Below are 22467 nucleotides of genomic sequence, written 5' to 3' on the forward strand. Positions count from 1 at the left end.
CTATTTGCATTACTGAATTAGCAAACTAAAAAAACAACAGCAACAATGTTGTTGTTTTTTAAAGGCTCTGCTGTACATTTATGACATTTGGCTTTCACCCTTATCCGGATTATTTATTCAACTGAACTGTTGAGGATTAAGGGTCTTACTCGAAGACCCAGCAGTGACAGCTTGGTGGTACTGGGATTTAAACTCATGACCTCCCAATACAACATTCAACATCTTAACCACTGAGCTACTACTTGGCACTGTAAAGAAAATGTGGCCATAGCTGGAGGGATAAGCTTACAAAGCACTTATCTACTACACTTACAGAATACTTTATAACTGTAGCTATGAAGAATTTGTTCCTCTATAATGTTTCTTTGTATGAAAAAATAATTTGTGGACTTCAAAAAGACAGGATTATTAATTAATTAATTAATTAATTAATTTAATAGTGACTCCAAATAGTGTATTTACAGCCAAAAACATGCATTTCAGCAAAAGCTATTGTGGTTACATCAAGCTGTCAGACAGTGTCACTAGATGCTGGTATTGCATAAGAAAAGCAGCCTTTCCAAGGTCAGAATTGTGTCTAAGTGAGACACATCGCTGTTTAAAGCAAACCATGTCCTGTGTGCGTAACTCTCATGCAACTGTCTGAATACAGTTTAAGGTTGTATTTAAGTCTGAGGTCTGAATAGCAATGTGCACAATTTCATGATTAAATCCTCTCTGTGCTTATTTAGCTTCACTCTGAATGCATCCCGTATTGCAGATTCCACTCCCAACAGTTTGGTTACAATAAAGAGAAATGAATTGGAAACCAGAGAGTAATTTGATTCAGCACAACCTTGTGTACAGCACTTACACTCAAGACAGCCCTGGGGTGCAATGGAAAAGAGACAGAGGGCAAGATGGATGGCAGGAGAGTGAAAAGGGAAGGGAGATAGAAATAAAAAAAAAAAAAATTGCTCCGATGACAAACCACTAGCGCTCCAGTGCAGATACTACAATAAGACCAATGTGTGGACAAGCCAATTCATGCCAAATGCCTACTGATCCATCAGCTGAATGAGCTGTGAATGATGGCCAACATGTGCAAAGGATTTCACGTCCGATTCTCAGGCTGTGTGCTTGGTGATAGGATTAGTCATCGTAAAGTGGATTTAATACAAGACAGATATATTGATGAGAATATCCTTCACCACAAGGAGAACATAGTGAGACCCAGGGGAACACTAACTTGACTTTGTTTTTTTGTTTGTTTTTTTTAAAGCAGATGCAGTCCCCTAGAGAACAGAGCGAGATCACACATGGCCCATTTTGAACTCATCTGCTCTTTAAAAGTAGGAATCTCTGCAGCTGGAAGGCTATTTTTGTGATGACAGAGTCCTTCAAATAACACCAATATCCTCACAAAATGGGTGCATGGCAAGTGTATCGTTAGGCATCTCAACTCTAATCCTGAGGTTTTGCTCATTGTAGGCGTAAATCAAATTCACTGTCTTTTTCCAAGGTGTGTCTTGAGCTTGAACTTTGCTAGTAGGATTTTGTGCAGACGTGAACATTCTCCTAGTAAAGAATAAAATCTATAAGCACTGCCTCAGTTTTTTATTACTGTAATACTGTAAGGTCATTTTTAGCAGCTTCTTAGCAAATTCTCCTTACTTTGGTCTTTAATTTCCAGCTAATTAAGGTTTGTATTTTTCCACATACAAAGCCTCACTGACCTCCATGCACATTTAGGTCTACACAGAATGAGAACGAAAAGATATTACCTCGGTACATAAGATTCTATGTACAGTAGCATTTAGGTTCAATGGGTTCAGCATGTAAAGTGTATAGATTCTATAAAACACAAATATCACTCTGTGCTACAAGATTCACATAGTGCAAATCAGTTATTTTCAGCTATATGTATGTGTATATATATATATATATATATATATATATATATATATATATATATATATATATATATATATATATAAGATGCATTGGCATTGCAATCATACAAGCTGACAATTGTAAATTGTAAATTATTTTCTTTTTTTTGCTGCCTCATCACATGAGAAAAGTTTTTTACTTGCTTTCTCTGAGGAATTTAGTCATCTTTTTAAACTATTGCTCTTGCTGCATCACAGGGCTACATAACAGCTGCCCACCATTCCTTAATGTAACTATGATTGACAGGCGAGAGACAGTAAACCACTCATTTTTCCTTATCAGACAGCACAGCCAATTCTTGGTCTTTGGGGCATCATGGCTTTGGCATCACTGGGATTTAAACTCGCAACTCAGAGAACAGAAACAACCAATAACATCTGCAAAAACTATGCATATGGCCTTCTCCCTTTTTTAAACCTGAACACGAACAGCTGAGAAGCTGCCAGCCAACCACCAGAGCAGATAATCTCTGTAAAAAAGCATTCTGCTACTGCAATGATGGATTATCCCACATATTATTATGTATTGTTGTTCATGACATGACAAGCAGGCTGCCCAAGTATTAATGTTACATTATTTACAAACATAAGCATAAAATAAGACAATGTAATTCAATAATGCTTACAATGTTGGCTTAGCTAGTAATAAAATCTGTCCATAATCTTGTTATTCCTCCATTTTAGTCGGGGATTTTGTTCATTGAACTATCACTGTAGATAAAACCTTTATAACATACATGCACATGCATGTGGTGTGGTGAGCATGAGAACAAGACAATTACTTATAAATTGTTTATCAATTTCTTGGTGAGATAGGGCAGAAAGGATGGAACTGTACAGTATATTTGTTTCTTGTTGGTTTTTATAGGTTGGTTGATTTAGCATAACCTATAGTTATGACTGGTTTGTTCATTTTTTCCTGGTTGTGTTTAAGGAAAGAAAATTCAGAAACTAATAATAATAATAATTCTGGTTTAGCACCTATTTTTGCATGTTACTGGCTGAGTTAGACTGGCTCATAACAGCCCCAAAGGATTTCAGCTACTGTAAATTACTGCAACATGGATTAATGTCTGTGCTGATATATACACATTTCAGAGAGTTTTTCTCTGAGTTCTGCAGATTCAGAGAATGTATATGCGTAGTGTCCTGTGATGGACTTGCATTTCTTTCGGTGTGTATTCCTGGCTCATGTGTCTTTGAGATTGACTCTCTATTTACCAGACCAGGATAAAGGGTTTACTAAAGATGAATGAATGATTGAATAAATTAATCATTCAGTCATTAATTAATTAAATACTAAACTATATTAATGCGTCTCAAGTAGCTAGGTTGTCTGGGCACTGATCAGGGAGTCGGCCAATTTTATCAAATTCACTAGCACTTTTTTGGCCTAAGAAATCCCATTTTGCACCAAAAATATATATTAAATTATGCTTTCTGAATAGAATTGACACTGTGGTTTATTTAAGTCTATCAGCAAAAAAGGTGGATGTCCTTGCAGCCATCTTCATCTAAGTAACTTATATTGTTATATATTATATAGTTGATTCAGCTCTCAATTGATCACTACAAAAAAAGATCTAAAAATGTTAGTTTTTTTGCTTAAATCCACTAACTAGCCTATTATTTAAAGAGGTAGCTTAGTGTTTAAGACGTTTTGTTAGCTAGTAATAAAATCTGTCCATAATCTTGTTATTCCTCCATTTTAGTCGGGATTTTGTTCATTGAACTATCACTGTAGATAAAACCTTTATAACATACATGCACATGCATGTGGTGTGGTGAGCATGAGAACAAGACAATTACTTATAAATTGTTTATCAATTTCTTGGTGAGATAGGGCAGAAAGGATGGAACTGTACAGTATATTTGTTTCTTGTTGGTTTTTATAGGTTGGTTGATTTAGCATAACCTATAGTTATGACTGGTTTGTTCATTTTTCCTGGTTGTGTTTAAGGAAAGAAAATTCAGAAACTAATAATAATAATAATTCTGGTTTAGCACCTATTTTTGCATGTTACTGGCTGAGTAAGACTGGCTCATAACAGCCCCAAAGGATTTCAGCTACTGTAAATTACTGCAACATGGATTAATGTCTGTGCTGATATATACACATTTCAGAGAGTTTTTCTCTGGAGTTCTGCAGATTCAGAGAATGTATATGCGTAGTGTCCTGTGATGGACTTGCATTTCTTTCGGTGTGTATTCCTGGCTCATGTGTCTTTGAGATTGACTCTCTATTTACCAGACCAGGATAAAGGGTTTACTAAAGATGAATGAATGATTGAATAAATTAATCATTCAGTCATTAATTAATTAAATACTAAACTATATTAATGCGTCTCAAGTAGCTAGGTTGTCTGGGCACTGATCAGGGAGTCGGCCAATTTTATCAAATTCACTAGCACTTTTTTGGCCTAAGAAATCCCATTTTGCACCAAAAATATATATTAAATTATGCTTTCTGAATAGAATTGACATTGTGGTTTATTTAAGTCTATCAGCAAAAAAGGTGGATGTCCTTGCAGCCATCTTCATCTAAGTAACTTATATTGTTATATATTATATAGTTGATTCAGCTCTCAATTGATCACTACAAAAAAAGATCTAAAAATGTTAGTTTTTTTGCTTAAATCCACTAACTAGCCTATTATTTAAAGAGGTAGCTTAGTGTTTAAGACGTTTTGTTTGCAAGTTAAAAATTCAAGTCCCACCTGTACTGAGGTGTCCCTGCTGAGCACTTATCCCTTAACTGCTGCACAAAGTGGTGGCAAAAGTATACACATCCTTTACTTAAGTAGAAGAACAGATACTTATATTTTAAAAGACTAAAGACAAAATTGAAGTACTGACTACACTTTTTCACTCAAGTTAAAGTAAAGAAGTTTGGGCTCTGACATGTACTTAAGTAAAAAGTAACAATTACTACTACCTGTTTTAGTGTTACGCTGGTAACTGGACCTCACATTATATTAATATATTAATACAAAATAATTTCTAATTTTGTTACCTAATGAATGTATCCAGGCTGAACAACCACCATATAGAACACAAGCAGAGAAAAGATGATGATGATCAGGTGATCAGGAAAGTCTCTGTTCTCAGTCATGTTTACATCGCTGACTCCCTCTGTCTCATCCATGTTAACCCCATAATTCTTGTTGCCTTCTGCATTGCTCATTGTTGGCTTCGTAAATTAGCCTACATCTGTGGTGTTTAAGAGCCAGAAAATTATACATGAGTGGTAGATTGAAAAAAACGGTGCAATGACAAGAAACAGGTTGATGGGCTGAAAACGGTGCACAATGAGAAGAAATATTGATCACGTCACCAAATAGATTAAAACTAAAGTAACGAGTCTGGTTTGAAAATGTAAGAAGTAGAAAGTACAGATATTTGTGTAAAAAATGTAATGAGTAAAAGTAAAGAGTTGTCAGAAAAATAAATAGTGAAATACTGATAGTATTAGTGAAGTACTGATTCCAAGAAATCTGCTTATGTACAGTAACCAAGTATTTTTTACTTTATTACTTCCCATCTTTGCTGCTGCATTTGTATTTCTCATATTGCACTCTAAACAACATAAAGAAAAAATGTCAGAAATCTATCAATCCTGCATGTTGTTGATAAATGTCAGTAGTGATGTATTACAATGCAGTTATTTCTCTGGAAATTGAGTCATCAGTGTCCTACTATGTAGTGAGCCAGAGCCCTTACCCCTTTCACACGATATACTGATTTACATCCTACAAAGCATAATGAGACAAACCCCATATTTATTCGGCCATTTATAATGTTAAATGTTTTCTTCCTGAGATCCTAATTCTCAGACCTGCTCTCAAATAAAGCCCTTATAATCATCTGGTCAAAACATTAGAGCATTGATCATTATACAGCATGTATCACTGCATCATGGTCTACCAAATAGAGTCTTGTGGTTTATGCACTGACAGTTTTCCCATCAATCACTGGAGAGTGAGAGACGAGACTTAAGATTGATGAGGAAAGTGCAACCGAGTTGGAGTATTGATTATTTAAATGCATATGTGTAGTTTTTAATAGAAATATTCATAAATGCTCGCTGACTAATGGAGACACAAAAAATGTTATTGCAGGCTGTGGTTATTCTGGCTAAGCTATTAAATTGTGAGAAGGAAAAAGGGTTGTCAGAGATGTTTTAAAAAAATTGTGAAAGGTGTGTGTGTGTGTGTGTGTGTGTGTATGTGAGAGAGAGAGAGAGAGAGAGAGAGAGAGAGAGAGAGAGAGAGAGAGAGAAAGAGACTCCAAGGTGGCATAAAGAAAAAGTGAAAAATGTTGGCGATAGATCATTGTGAAAGGAAGGTCTGTGTGTGTGTGTGTGTGTGTGTGTGTGTGTGTGTGTGTGTGTGTGAGTGTGTGAGTGTTCGCACGTGTGTGTCTGTGAAACGAAAGACGAAGGACACAAAAATTAAGCTCCCAAAAGATTTGCCAATAATCAAATGATTTTTTTACTCTGTAGTTGATAATTGGCGGAGGACCATACGTGTCCGAAATTCTTAATCTTAGCGCACGTCTCACTTCCCTCGTTGCTCCTGCTTTGAAAGAAGAACACTTCAAAGTAAAAGAGAATCGGGGGAAACCTGAAGAAGCGGCAGCTGAAGGAGGAGGCGCACGTCAAAAGCCCATTCAGCTTCCATTCTCATTAATCAAGTTATAGCCCAGGGACTGACGTCGGTATCAAAAGTGGCAGAGACGGCCCCCTTTTTTTGGAAACCTCTCCCCTGTGGTGTGTGTGTCTGATGCCCCTGAGAGAGTGCGAGACAGCCTGTGGACAGCTCTGTCCAGCCAAGACCTTGTGCTCCAGCTCTCCATGGATAAAAAAGCAACTCTGTGGAGGATTATTAATGATTTCTAAAGAAGCAACAATGGCACAGTAGGGTCTTGAACACTTATGCCATCTCTGTCAGAACATCTCAAAAACCTTTGCAATGGAAAACGGCATCCGTGCACCCCACGGAATGGGGAATGGGGAATTGATGGAATTTGACCCTCAGTGATTGTCTAGAAAAATAAACTGTAAATCTGTAAATCTCCAACTTATCTCCACTTATTTTTAGACACTACTCAAATTAAAAACATTTTCAAAAAGCTACTTTTTTATGTAATTCAAACAAACAAATGATTAAACAGCAAGAGTTTTGCAGTGTTTTCTCTACAGTAAATAAAGACAAACTTTTTCAACTTCTAGTTATGAAAAGTTATGGTGTAAATCTAAATGTATTAAAACTCTACTACATGAAATATGTAGTACCAACAGCTTAAAATCCTCAATAGAGAAATCAAATGAAAATTACAGATTATTTAATGATCATTTATATTGCATGATTATATAGCAATATTTCAGTGGATAAACACATGCAATAAAAACATTACTATGTGGACACTCATCTTTATTCAATGTAGACACTCGTTATGGTTAGAACTTAACCCTCTATTGCACATATTATTCTAGTGTAATGAAAAAAAATAATAAACTTTGACTTTTACAGCCATATGCGGTTCCTCTCCGAACTATTACCACAATGTCGGAGGCACACAATTGTTCAAGATGTCTTTGGATACGGTAGCATGAAATTCTCCCTTCACTTGAACTAGAAGACCCAAACCTGTTTTAGCATAACAGTGTCCCTGTGTACAAAACAAGATATATATATATATATATATATATATATATATATATATATATATATATATATATTTATTTATTTATTTATTTATTTATTTATTTATTTATTTATTTGCTGCTGTAATAACCTTTAAAAAGTGTTGGCGGGATGCTGGCATATGGCAGCACTGTATAACAATAAAGCAGACCTATTGAATATTTATTTTTGACACTGCTGAAGGAACATGTCCCATCTGCTGCTTTGAACTGTGTAATCTTCTTGTAGCCAGGGTTTGTTTCGTATGCTAGAATTTTTCCAATTTCAAGTCTATGATGGCTTTCATTCCAAATCAATTCCTCCTTCTGACTGAAATATGAAAGACATTAATTAGAGGCAGAGGTAGGAATTTTTATATATTCTTGTTTAGGATAGTTTAATATCATCAAAAAAAATATCAAAGAAATGTTTCTCTTCTGTTTCTGTTTTTGTGATTATAAACTCAGTATCATCTATAGAAATAGAAAATGATTTTTAGCAGAGCTGCTATGATGGTAGTTCAAAATGATGTTCAGTGGGAGATGATCTACGTTTAAGTGCATAACAGGTACGCCCACCTACCATAAACAAAATTAATTTAAAAAAAAGTTGTTGAATCATATGTTTACAAAGTCAAATATTAATATGAATACTACTACAAAACTCCAAAATACAGCAGCTACATCATGTATCAAAATAAACTACTGTATTTTTTTGTTTATCTTAAAAATACAAAGAAATACTTTTACAAGGGAGCATGACATTGCTGAGATTGATGAGATTGAACTGAGATTGAACTGAGTAAATATAGAAAAGGCAGAATGTAGGATATATATATATATATATATATATATATATATATATATATATATATATATATATATATATATATCCTACATTCTGCCTTTTCTATATTTACTCAGTTCAATCTCTTGTAGGTTTTAAACCTAGAAACAGTGAAAGATTTTCAATGAACACCTTCTCCTGCTCCTGAATCAACGACCTACACCATTTTCCTACATTCACATTATTTATTTCGCCACTACCTTAACTGAGGTCAACTTACATTAACCCACCGCTGCTTCCTTGGAGGATCTCACTTAAAGGGCAGTGTGGCAGTGGACACCAGCTAGGATTGGAGCCATGACCTCTTGTCTTTGAGGTTGGTGCATCACACAACAGGAGTTATTGCATTTCCCTTAAATCTCCACAGCCAGCCTGAGACCAAAAGTGTTTCGTGAAATCGTGTGCTCCATGAATGGAAGTCCAAGCAAACATACAGTAATTGGTTATTGTCACTGCAGGTATGGCAGCTGTCTGAAATCCAGTGTATACAGAGTGAGTATGTTAGCTGTCTCATTCAGTCTTGTTTCAAAGTTTGTTTATGAAGCAGCTAAAAGTGAGTTAGAGGAATATCAGTTAGTTTTATCCTCCTAGATATGTAGCAGTGTTTGTTTTTTTGATGAATATTGTTCGCCAAACAGGCTTCTATTTAAAATGTATAACACGAAAATAAATGCAATTTTTCCGATTATTTTAAGACTGAGACTCATTTGACTGAAGTGAAACCATTCCCCCCTGATTCTTGGTATAATAGATTAGAAGGAAAATTCATTATTCAAATGCGCTCTGACACACGCAATAAAAATAAATCAGATAAAGGGAATTGATGACTGTCATATCTGATCTGCATTTGTATGCTAATGCTTTAAAGTTGGAAAAATATATTGTCCTATTCGTTACTACTTGGGGAAACATTAATTTTATTCACCCGGGTAAGCTCACCAGGGTATTTCCTTCTCATCAGGCTGATTTTAAGCTAATACCAGAAATGGGTAACTAAAAAAAAAAAAAGGAAGTAAAAGAAACTCGCAAACCAAGTTTAATGAGAAAACTTTATAAGTATAATAAAAACTAGGAAACTGGTACCTGTTATTTATGTGATTGAAAAACAAGAAATATGGACAGAAAATATATACAATGATATTTTCTGAAAACAAGACCCCCGGTGTCATACGCTATATTACCAGAAGTATGTGGTGCCTGGTCAACTGGCCATTTACAACCCTACGGGTTTGCTAAACATTCCATTTCAAATGTATTCCCCCCTTGCTGGTTTAAAAACATTTGTATTTCTGGGATGAATGTTTATTAGATTTTGGAGCGTGACTAAAGGGATTTGCCGATTCAGAACATCAGAGGTCAGAGGTGTTCAGTGGGGTTGAGGTCAAAGCTCTGTGAAGACCACTGAATTTATGCTCAAAATCTAGTCAAAGGAAATCACAAAGCTACAGCATAGAAACACAATCTAGCTTTGAGCTTTGAGGAAGGTTGAGGTGTCCATTTACTTTTGTTCGTATAGCACAGACAAATCAATTGCAAAAGCCTTTGGGAACACTGTTTTGCAGTTGACAAGAACATGACCAATGTCAAAAGATTTATCTCCTTTTATAAAGTATATGCAGTGCATTAAGTATGCTCATTAAAGTAATATTTCCTTCTCATAGTTCCGCAATTTTAGGCTCTGCAGAACTTTAGATATAATATAGAAACACACATCCAAGAGAGAAAAAAACAAAACAATCCATTTAAGAAATTTAAATGTAGAAAGTTTGTCTGTCTCCTTTTAAACTAAACCTACACTAAAACTAACAATAATTAAATGACTAGACATGACTCACAATTATGCACTTTTGTCAAAAGGGTACGACTAAAAATAAATTCAAATTAGCTGTTAAACTAACAGCTTACAAGAAGAGACCTACATAGCAGCTTGGAATTCATAAATAAATCTGAAAGAAAAGAATAAAAAAAAAATAACCATAGCCAACTTTCATTAATGATCCTGTTTATAGGAGCCCTATGCATCCATGTAGAATGATGTGGCGACTTTCTTTAAACAGTTAAACAAAGAAATTGCCTCCCGACAAACCATTTCGTGTCTGCAACCATGACTACATACTGTTTTTCTGATGTGCAAAAGCTTATTGGTTTCAGGAATCTCATTTTCAAGATGTGGTTTATGTTTTTCTAAGAGTGTCTGGAGGTATTTCCTTTATCTATTAATGTAAGCTGTCACCTTTCCTGTTTTTCATAAACATCGCTGCGTTAGCGGCGTCGAGAAGGGGATATCTCTTCTCGTGCTGATGATATCACTTGGTTCCATTCCGCAGCACATCATCATTCTGGCCAGTCACAGGCAGCCACACGGCGTGTGTTTGCAAATCGATAAGAGGAAGGTGAACGGCGAAGCAAGCAGTGATGTTCTGTTTCCAGCGTAATGTAATAGGGTCACAGTGCCCTCTCCACAACCACCATATTTTCAGTATGCTGTTACTCCTTAACAAGCACATTTGAAGGAAAAGAAGAAAAAAAAAAAAAAAACGGTTTCAATGAATTACACTGCATAAGCATTTGTTTACCAATACTTGTAGAGAAGAGACTTTTAGTGTTCATGCTGTATATTGACCAGCAATTAGATTGGCAAAAAACAGCGGTCAACATAATGAATGAACATGCAGTTAATTTAATCAATTAGGCACAGATTATCCACGAATCTAGATCTGATTAAATGAATCAGATGAAGGCTATATTTCCCAGCCTACTTAAACCAGGTTGAATACCATGGATAAAACATATTGCAGTTAGTTTCAGGTTTAGTTTCTTGCTGTAGAATAAATACAAGGTGAAATTATTAGATTTTGTTTTTCACATTGGCATTTCCCATTACCATTTCCCATGACTAGCGCCATACACTACAACAGAGGTTATGAGCATACCTAATAATCTGAGTTCCCCTCTCTTTCCCCCCTCCTCTCTCTGTTGAGCTACACATGCTCCTGCGACACCAGTGAACCTATGCTTCTGCTCTGTTCTGTAGACTTGCCTTATCTACCCTGATGCCCTGATGGAGCTCTCATCAATTGGAAACCACTCACTGCTGTGGAGAATGACTCCACATGGACTGCAAAAAGAATCACTTGAGATTACTGTGGATGGTCCCACCCAGAAACTATGAGATGACTTTGGATTGCAATTAGTATGACCAGTTCTTCTACAACGGCCTAAAGCTACAATTGCTACGGTTTTGCACTCAAGTGAACAGTTGATACCCACAAAAATGATGAAACTATAATGAATAAATACCCACACAGAGGAGGATGTTTTCTCAAGAGTTTTCCTTGCCAGTGTCGCCCCTGGCTTGCTCATTAGGAACAAATTTCTGAATTTTAAATCTATATTCTGAGTCTTTTTATTTGTGTAAAGCTGCTTTGTGGCATTGTTCATGGTTAAAATCACTATACAAATAAAACTTAATTGAACTGATTTATTATTGATATTCAAGACCTCCACATTTTAACCAATGATTTGGGGAAGTGGTAGCTCAGTGGGAAAGATGTTATACCTCTGAATGAAAGGTCATGAGTTCAAATCCCAGCACCACCAAGCTGCCACTGTTGGGCCCTTGAGCATAGCCAATATGCTCAGTTGTATAAAATGACAAAATGTAAGTATGTAGATAAGGACATCTGCCAAATGCATAAAATATACATGCTTCTTGCATCTGCAATTATTATATATGGTCCTACCTGCCTGATATATTTTCAAATAAATGTACATAGTTCACAATATATATATAAAAATGATTCATTCACACTACTAAGATTCTAACCAAGATGGCTGAGTGAATGAATGAATAAATGAATCACGCAGGATGACAGGAACAACCTGTACATCCCTATGTTTCTTTATCCTGCAAGTTTCATATCTGATTGACTGAAATATTTTGCCCTAGGAACAAATAAAGTAGCGCCAATAATCTAGCGGTAGCATCAGTCCAATAGCCAGAAGAGACAACTGCAAAAAAACAGTGGATCTGATAACTGAGAAAAAAATAATTAATTCAATCCTCTAATAAATGGAAAATAAGATTTCTTTTTTGATAAATTATAAATGCAATGTAACTAATTTTAAGGTGAAAGCTTTAGTTTTGTAGTTTGTTATGTGTCAAGTATTTAAATGTAAAAATAATTCAAAGTTAAGCAGTTCTTTAAAAAAATTCAGTATTAAAAAAGAAAAAAAAAAGAAAAACTATCAATATCAGTATCAAAAATAGTGGTAGCTCAGACCAGATATGGTCAATAAAATTTGTTAACAAATCAGTTCAAATGTCCTTTTTTGATCTCTGCAGCTTTGTTTGTAGATAATATCTGGTCTAATAAGCTGCCCTCATTTAAATTGTTTACATGGAAGTGCGTAATTGGATAAGCTGCAACAGAGGATTTGCAACAGAAGCCAAGATGTGGAGAAAACTGGAGTCACTGAACTGCAGCCAGTTATTTTTTTTTTTACATGCCAATCTGTTCGGCATATTTTTTCCAATGGTCGATTTGGTCCAGTGAAACATTTTGCCGGACGGCAGTCTGCAAGTTGATGACCTCTTGATGACATAAAGAAAGGTCAACGAGTGAAGAGAGAGACTGAGGAACAAGTTGACAGGGTATTAAGAGTGACACGATCCACCCCAGGAGGGGCGCAAATTTATGAGGTTGTCACTGTGAGAAATGGCTTGAACTGTGGCGCATAGCATTGCTGAGGGCAAGAAGTAAACGCCGGCAGGACAACGTCTGCTGAGATAGAATTAGCATTCTTCTATTCACACATACACCCACACGTGCAGGCAGGTTGTCCCAGGGTGTCCAACATCCCTGTGGTGAACCGTCTGATTTGCTAGTTACCATCTTAAATGTCAATGTGTTTCCCTGAAGCTTGTTTGTGAGTTCTTACATATGATTGCGTGATTCGACTATGTTATACCATGTGGTAAATCAGTTTGGTTTTTAGGATGGGTTCTCAACCACAAAGTTTTACAGCTAGACCACTTTCGACCCAAAATGTAAAGCCACTGATGGTCCTTCCAGCCAGTGGTTAGCCTCAATCCCTCAGAGAAATGGCTTTGCACAGATGTCTGGGTACGATACACACTCTAAACAGATTGCTCATGCTTTCTTTGGAGCAGTTTTAGCTTTCTACTTGGAACCTTTTCTGAAAAAGAGAAAAGCCTTGTTGAAAGTTTAAGGGATCCCCTGAGGAACAAACAATAGAGCATTGCAAGGCACGGCGTCTTTTTAAATAGCACGACAGACCAAAAAAACTTATAGAGAATTGTTTTTATGACGTTTTATTAATAAATAATGAAATGTATTAATAAAAATATAATTATTAATTATAAAATTGAGTAAATGGGAATACAGTACAGTACTGTATACATAAAATAGCATTTTTGGGGTGGCGACCGTTTATCTGGGTTTTTCGTTTATCGCGGGCGGCTAACAGCGATAAACAGGAGATTACTGTATCATCATAATGCTCATCATGATTAAGAAAAATTGGAACTTAATCTGAGTACGATTGAAAAAATTATCAGACATTTTAAACATATTCCACTTGAATGAATGATTCACACCATGTCCATGTTTAGGCAGTTTTGCTCTCTAAAAGTCAAAGAACTTCAGTTGGGTGAAGAAATATGACCCTTTTTTTTTCGAAATTTTCTCAGGAAGACTCTGCTTCTGAAAATGAGTGGAGAGAAAGTGTCAGCTTCCAGCTACAACAAATAAATGGATGTGAATCTGAAGGATGTGAGACATGACCAATACACAGCCTGTGGCTCTCCTTTTTTTCGACATACTGCCTTGGCAAACATATGAATTTGGAAATACAACACGAGGATCTTGCCGTCCTGTCATTTGTCTAATCTATACTTACAATCTTCATCAGCCTTGAGCTGTGAGACCGAATAGTAAACAGTGGATTGTCGAGGGGTTTTATTTACAGGTAAGACTGCAGTGCAGTAGATCTTCTTAGAGTAGGTGAAAGCTGTATGGCACTGATAACTCTGGGTTGTGTAAAGCACATGCAATATATGGATTGTTTGATAAAAACAGGACTGAAAATCTTAATTCTTTCTGGCACTGTCATAAGAAAAGCTTATCTCAAAAATGTCATTATATAAGAACCAAAAAGTAGCTAAAATGTAAAAGCTTTTTTTTTTTCATTATCATTATTTTAAAACACTATTCAGATGTTAAAACCTTTTAATATGGTATACCTTTTTAAATGATCTTGCATTATATTAAATGTCCTTAAGTAGTATGTTTTAATATATTAAAACATCATTATACTTCTTTTTTACTGTCTTTATCTTATTACTACTAAGAAATATTTTGTAATTGCATCGCAACAAATCAGGAAGACAGAAGGCAGATGTGTGACTACATTTTGATTTTAATGGCTAAATTTAGATTTTTATTATTAACTAGAAGAATCAAGCTCAATACAATCAAAGAGTACATCTTATACTGTGTACTGAGCTTCTAGAAAGCTTCTATCTGACTATGCGTGGGAAAACAAAGTGGTACACATTAGTGAAATGCAGTCAGTTATAGTACACTATACTGCCTACACAGAATTTGGAGTGATATCATGTTATACACTATGTATACCTAGAGCTTGACTGAATACTCAGTCCAGTATCTAGTGCACTGGTAAAACATCAAGACCATACCCTCATGTTCTCTAAAAGTGTTGAATTACGGTAGACGACAGATCACTTATCTTGTTACTGATACTGATACTGAAACTGATACAAGCTACTGACACCAAAAACATTGATTGATAAAGATCACCATCAGCAACTCTAAATAACTAACTACATTGATTGGATAGTGCTTAGGCCTATTACTGGCTATCATGGACTTTGCATAAATATTTTAGGAAGCAATGCAAGTAGATTTACATTAAGTTCCTGTCAAAAGAAATGTTCGATAGAAGATGTCCTAATCTACTTTAAAAAAAAACAGAATGAAAGTAAATGTTCAGATATTTACAATTTAACACTCCTAAGCTATACTCCAATACCATTCACATTTCCAGGCTCCATCGTTAGAACCTGACACTGAGTTCCTGTCTGAGTTTCTGTTCATGTTCTTTAGCATGTCTGTGTGGGGGTCTATGAGTTCTCTGGTTTTCTCCTACCTACCATAATAGACCAGTAGATAAACTGGTTACGCTTAATTGCCTCCAGGTATGAATGACTGTTTGTTTGTGCATTTTGAATTTTGATGGACTAGCCTCGCATTCAGGGTTCCTGGGAAGGTAAATGGATGGCCACTGTTATAAAACACTATGTTTTTACAACCCTTTTCAAGTAGTCATTAATGTGGTGTTCATAAAATCAAAGAAATAATTTGCAGTATTACGAATAGGATGAACAATAGACAAGTGTAAAACTAACAAGCAAAGAATTTCAGATTAACTTAGAAAAGAATAGTCATTAGTTTGTTGGATAAAAAAAAGAGATACAGGGTTTCTCTAACTATTCTGTATCCATCGTTACAACATTCTGTCCTAGCATTAACTTGTGAATATGTGCACAATGCAAGGTAATGTCTTTCATATGAATGACATAACTAGTTCCAAAGATGAACTGCAATAAGCAATGACTAATACAACCAAAACTTGTGATATATGCAGATATAAGGACCAGCACCTATAGTCAGTAACACTATCAGTGACCAACATATATAATAGGTGACATAGCAGCTATAAAGATACACACCATAACCTGTGGCAATATCACTTATTGCATCATTTGGCAACAGTGACATAGCAGTAACAAAAAGTAACAGCTATCATAAAGCCTCTTATAAAGATAGCAACCTTATAAGCAACACCACTAGTGACAACATCAGCTATAACGAGTGACATAACAAGTAACACTTAAGTTTAGCAGGTATCATTATGAGCTAAGGCATGGCTTAATATATTATTATTTTATTTATAAAAACAAGCAATCATAACCAGCGGCAATATAATTTACTTTAACTGTAACCAGTGACCTACATGAGCTAAAAAAGTAACCATAACAGTGACACTTCTAGCAATTACAGCAACTGAAACCAGTGACATGAAGAAGTAATAATGACAAACAACCATACCAGTGACACTACCACAGCATTTAAACCAGTGACATAACTTATTTATAAAGAGAACTATAACCTGTAACATAGGTGTAGTGTAAAACAACCTTGGCAGTTAAATTCAGTTATAAAGAGACCCATACATATTCAAGGATGCAGCCAGTTATGGCAATTAAAACTCTCCATGCGACACAAACCAACATGCACGCACACACATACACACACACACACACACACACACACACACACACACACACACTTATAACACATGGTGTGCAGTAAAACACATTTGTACGCTTGCACTCTGTCAGCTGCAACCCAGTAACAAACGCTCACATGCTTCATATTACTGAACGTGAAATTCTCACACAATTCTCCTACTGTGGACAAAAGTAGGGGGCAATCCCACATTCGGCAGCCCGTGAAAACAAGAAAGAAGAGCCGCCTTGAGCAACAAACGGCAGACAACAGCCGAGACGTCACACATGGTCGCCAGAGCCTGGGGAGGAGGTAGAGGGTGGAGAATGACTGCTGAAGGAGAAGTGTGTGTGTGTATATATATATATATATATATATATATATATATATATATATATGTGTGTGTGTGTGTGTGTGTGTGTGTGTGTGTGTGTGTGTGTGTGTGTGTGTATTATCCCAGTGAGACACCTGCTATTTTTGTGCAGTAGAGGCAGCACCTGCATGAGCGGCCTGTTGTGCTGATGCCCGCGTGCAGAGCGCCGATAACAGGGAGGCCATTCATGAGTGGGGCCTCTGAGCCAGCCCTTCTCGCACTCTCACTAACACACACTACACTCCATCTCTCACACACATGCCAAACAGTGCATTCTCAAGCTCACACATATACCGACATTACTTCCTCACCTTCAAAACACACGCTACTCAGATTCTTTTCGATCTCTTAGTTAATACACACATTCACCAAATTTTTGTCTCCCTCAATCTTAGACCCAGAAATGCCATCTTGAATACAAACCACATTAGCTTTACTTACTGTTCTGTCTCTTTAACACACATACACACATTCAGCTTAATAATTAAACATGACCACATTCAAACTTGATTTTTATAAAAAAAAATGTTAACTCTTCTTACATGGCTAATTTTGATTCATACAGACTAGTGTTTGTCTCATATTACCGTGCTGCATATTTCTTCATTAAATTTGAGTCTGTCTCTGCACATATATGGAAAAAAATGCCTATGGACATTATTTCCACATTAGATGACCAGTTTCCTAAGAACATTTAGCTTTTGTGCTGGAACTGTGTGCTAGTTTAGCTAGCTAAAAACATGGCTAGTTAAGGCTAGTAATGAACAAAACTGTGCGTGTTATTATGTACTTTGACAAATTTCCTGCTATTAAATAATTTAATCTGAATAAAGCTTATGCCTACGTTTTAATTGTGTTTAGCTAACTATACAATAAGGCATATTTGTGGGATGTTCATAGTTAGCATTAGCTAGAAGTTTATTTATAGGTTCTGTTCAAGAGTAAACATGATGCTCCTTGGTGGTTTTAGTACTTTCTTTTGTAAACATATTGAATCACTTCATTAGAGAGACTGTTTTTATGTTTTAAAATGAAAAGCTCAGGATTATGGTAACTGCTTAAACTTCTCAGACCTGTTTGAGTAGGGATTCTTATAAAAGATTTTAAGTTGAAGACTTTTTAAGCAGAAAAATAAATTCATCACAGATTCATTAATCTGAAACTACTGATATAATTCAATATTTAAACACATTTTTTTTTTAGATATGTACAATTCTATTTTATATTTCGTGCTAATTATTGCCATATGGCTTGCTGTTCCAGAACTTTCCACTAGATATAATTTATAGACTGCTGGTTTTCAGATATTAATAAGAGTTAGACAAAACCTGTATAACTACTCAATAATAAAAAAAAATGATACGTTTTAATAACCTTGGGCTGTGATTTCCAAGAATTTAATAAAATATTTAAATGACTGTGACAAAATGGATGAATCACTGAACACTGTTTATGCTTTTTAAATGAATACTTTTTAGTCATCACAAATGTGTGTTTAAATGTGTGTGAAATAATGATCTCCGGGTAAAATAAATCATGAATAGCTGGGAATTTATGAATTTAAAGTAAAAGACAGCATTCTTACTTAGCATTAAACCAGTTACACAACCAACAATATGGTCTGCATTAAAAATCAGTTCGTCACAACCTTCAAAATAAGACCCACAGCTTCTCTACTGAACTCCTCTGCAATAATAACAGTTCCATTCAGAGCCTTAATGATGAGGTGTGTTACTTCCCAATAATGTGATATTTAAAACTAACCTTTAAGCATTCATCTTAACAGCTTTTCTCTCTAATCCATTATTAAACATAGGATTCACCTGCTCTACCTCACAGCACTCCAAACTCTATTCAATCAGGAAGCCTGCTCACTTCTATTTGGTTGAGAGTGAAAAGCCTTTTTTTTTTTATCGTGCAATTACCATTTACGACGGTGTCAAAATGACACCAAAAACATATCAGTTCCTATCACAAAATCTGTACCTGTATAAAATAAGCAATAAACTGCCAGGCTCGTCTGTGATTCCAGCGATGAATATGTGCTGTTGCAAGGCAGAATGTAAAGGGTCTGAATGTCAGAAGGCTGCTATAGGCTATAAGGTGACAGCGTTAAGCATAGCTTCAGTTCCAGACTAACAGGCCTGATGGACAGCATCAATGAGTAAGGATGTTTTTTTTTCCTCCGTACTTTACACTAGATCAGTGGCTTTCTGCTGAGGAAAAGGATTTTCCATCCATACTTATTTCTCTCGTTTAGTCCTTAGCTGTTTAATGAAACACTGTGGACTCTTTTTTTTCTAACTTTGCTGACTTACAGCTTTATGCCCATGAATCCTTCAAGCCAAGGAAGGAGTGATAGTGAGCCAGAGAGAGAGGAAGAGGGAGAGAGAGAACAAAGAGTCTGAGTGTTGATGAAAAGAGAATTGAAGATAGGGCGTCAGCATAAAGCGCAACATTACAGGCCTGCTCGGGTTGCCACAACACCTTGGGTAAGGTTGAAGCAGATAATGTGCCAGTCTCAAACATAGATGCCCTCAATGTATACAAAGTGCTGTCTGCTGCAGTACAGGGTGTAAATGTGGAGATTTGATTGCACTTTATACCTTTTATTAACTGATTCCTAGTTCCTGCTCTAAAAGTGATCTGTGATTTTCAGCTTTAAAAAAGAGACATAATGAATCTTCCACTTTTCAGTGGTTCGAAATGCAGAGGGGATGAAGAAAAAAAAAAAGATTCAAAATGAAAGCTTGATCCAACGCACAAATCATCACAGGGGCCCATGTGCATCCTGTTATTCCAGCTATGGTAACATTCCAGTGCATGAGGAATTGTCTGAAGCTTAAATTATCACATCCAATTAGAAACTGGAAAAAATTGGCATAAAGGAATAAAGGGAGAGGTGAAGTGTATCACTGTGCACTTGCTCCTCAGTCCACTGCAGGACAGAGTGAACTCAAGATCTCAAACATTAGTCATGCATAGAAGAGGACACTCAGAATTACACATCATTACACGTCCATTTTGCAGATGGTCATAAACATGCATCAAAAACATTTATTTTCTCTTTTTTTCTTTCTTTCTTTTTTTGCAACGCGTGCACAGCTCTCGTTTCCTCACCTGCTAACTTCTACGTCGCTGATAACCAGGTCTCGTGGTACAGGATGCGGATAGGGATGAGAGAGAGAAAAAAAAACCCCGAGGCTCTAACGCGCGCGTGCGAACAACGCTGGTGCGTCTCCGGGCTGAATGGCTTTGCAATGTCCGGTTTTCTCCCCTTTTTTTGACACCTGCGTCGTCTTTAGATCACACAAGCCTCTGCGGCGACATCCGTCTCGTTGTCGTCCTGCACGCCACAATACACACACCTTGCCCTTTCCTTCTTTTTTTGTTGCTTTCTTTTTATCCTTCCTTTTGCACGATTTCTAATGCTCAAGAAGCGTCCCTGCGCGGTGCACGTGCTGTGAAAGAGACAGATCGGAGGAGAAGACGGTAGAGCGGTAGGTGTGGCGGCGAACCGGAGCAGCCTTCAGAACCACGGCGTTGTGGAGCCGCGGCGCAATTGCGCAAAATCTGTTCCGACGCACGCCGTTGGCATTGTACACGGCATTGAATCACAACGAGAGAAACAACAAAACAAAGGAAGCACTCACTCACACACACACACACCTGGTCCCTCTTTCGTTCAGTCTTGATACAGAGGGGTTTTTGCTTGTGCATCCGCACGAGCCGGTTGGGAACAGCGGGGCGTCACGGACACGGGATCGATGCGGCGTGTGCTTTGGCTCCTCTCCAGATCAGCGCGTCAGTCCGCTCGCGGCTCGCCTCAAGCGCATTTCCGAGTGCGTGCGTATTTTCGTCTAGATAAACACGCCACTGTACAGCCCGTGCATCAAGAGGAAGAGTTCGTGTCCGCCATGCACCCAAACACACACGCACACACACACACAGAGACGCAGGAACGCTGTGGTTTGTTGCCTTGGTCTAGCTGGAACGACCAGAATGAAGCGTTCTTGCTCTGGCTTTCTTTCACTAACCCACACACGCACACATGCATTCTCTCTCTCTCTCTCTCTCTCTCTTTCTCATACACACATAAGCACACTCACACACTTAAACGTATTCAGGGTAAAACCTAGTAGCTAGTTCACACACACAAAACAAAATCCTCAGCTTTAATCACTTGTGCCCATTTCCATTTTCAACGTCAAAATCCAATTCATACCATGCATTAATAAATGTAGACTTGATCAAGGATTTCTAAACATCTGGAACTCCTATATGCTGCTTGGTGAAAGGTTCAGGGGATTTAAAAGCCTTGGTCCTTGATCGTTATCAAATTATATTCTGATCAGCATTATTATTAATACCTCTGGAAGATAGTGAAAAACATTGATTATCGTGTCCTAATGGCATGTACCAAATAATGGGAAATATTGAGAAGCAATGAACAGTCTGTTTTTTAAAGTTGGTGTGTTGGAATCAGGGAAAATGTGCAAGGGTAAAGACCTGAGAAGCCAAATGTGACGGCTAAACAAATGAGTCAAAGCATCGGGGGAAAAAACGAGAAGGTCTTGTTGGTTGTTCCCACTATGCAGCGGATTATACCAAAATTAGCCCAAGGAAGGACAACAAGGTGACGTGCAATCTATCATGACATGGTATTTCTTAATGGCGGTGGCCTCTGTTAATAGGATGAGGTTCCCTGTTAGACTGCAAAATTGATTCATGAATAGTTTGAAGGACATGACAAAGTGTTTAAAGAGTTGATTTGACCTCTAACTTCCCCAGATCATATCTGTGGGCAAAAAAAAATTGATCCATAAAGGACACTATAGTCACATCTTACAGAACATAAAAGATCTGCTGACAAGATCTTGGTGCCAGAAACCACAGGTCTTGTGGGGTCCATGTTTCGATGGGGATCAGAGCTGTTTTGGTGACACAAGTGTGAACTACACAATAGTAGGCAGTTTAAATGTAATGGCTAATTGGTGTTACCCAATTCTCCAAATTCAACATGAAGCTAATTGCTGTGTATTCTAAACCTGGTCTCATGAGAATTTTTTGAGATTGAAATTTTGTTCAAATATTGACATAAAAAATTGTTTGATCACCAACCACTATACCTAAACCTAATGTTTTCTATCATAACTTATATAAATCGATTTGTTAAACAAAATGTAAGTCTTCTTCACTGCATGGAAATGTTGGATAGTTCTTCTTTTCATATCTCATAAAATATAACACCACAGCACTTTTGAATTCACGTATTTTAATGATCAGAAGTATTTGGTTAA

General features: G+C 36.7%; 1 protein-coding gene across 1 annotated transcript in view; it reads right to left on the reverse strand.

Annotated features, from left to right (window-relative positions):
* Positions 1-21294, reverse strand: part of sema6ba (sema domain, transmembrane domain (TM), and cytoplasmic domain, (semaphorin) 6Ba) — a 150200-nt gene extending 128906 nt beyond the window's left edge. The window contains exon 1 of the mRNA XM_046876946.1: positions 20288-21294. The gene's annotated coding sequence lies outside the window, so the exon portion shown is untranslated. The remainder of the gene's footprint in view (positions 1-20287) is intronic.
* Between the last annotated feature and the right edge of the window lie 1173 nt (positions 21295-22467).

The sequence above is a fragment of the Silurus meridionalis genome, chromosome 20, assembly GCF_014805685.1.
Source record: "Silurus meridionalis isolate SWU-2019-XX chromosome 20, ASM1480568v1, whole genome shotgun sequence".
NCBI lineage: Eukaryota > Metazoa > Chordata > Actinopteri > Siluriformes > Siluridae > Silurus > Silurus meridionalis.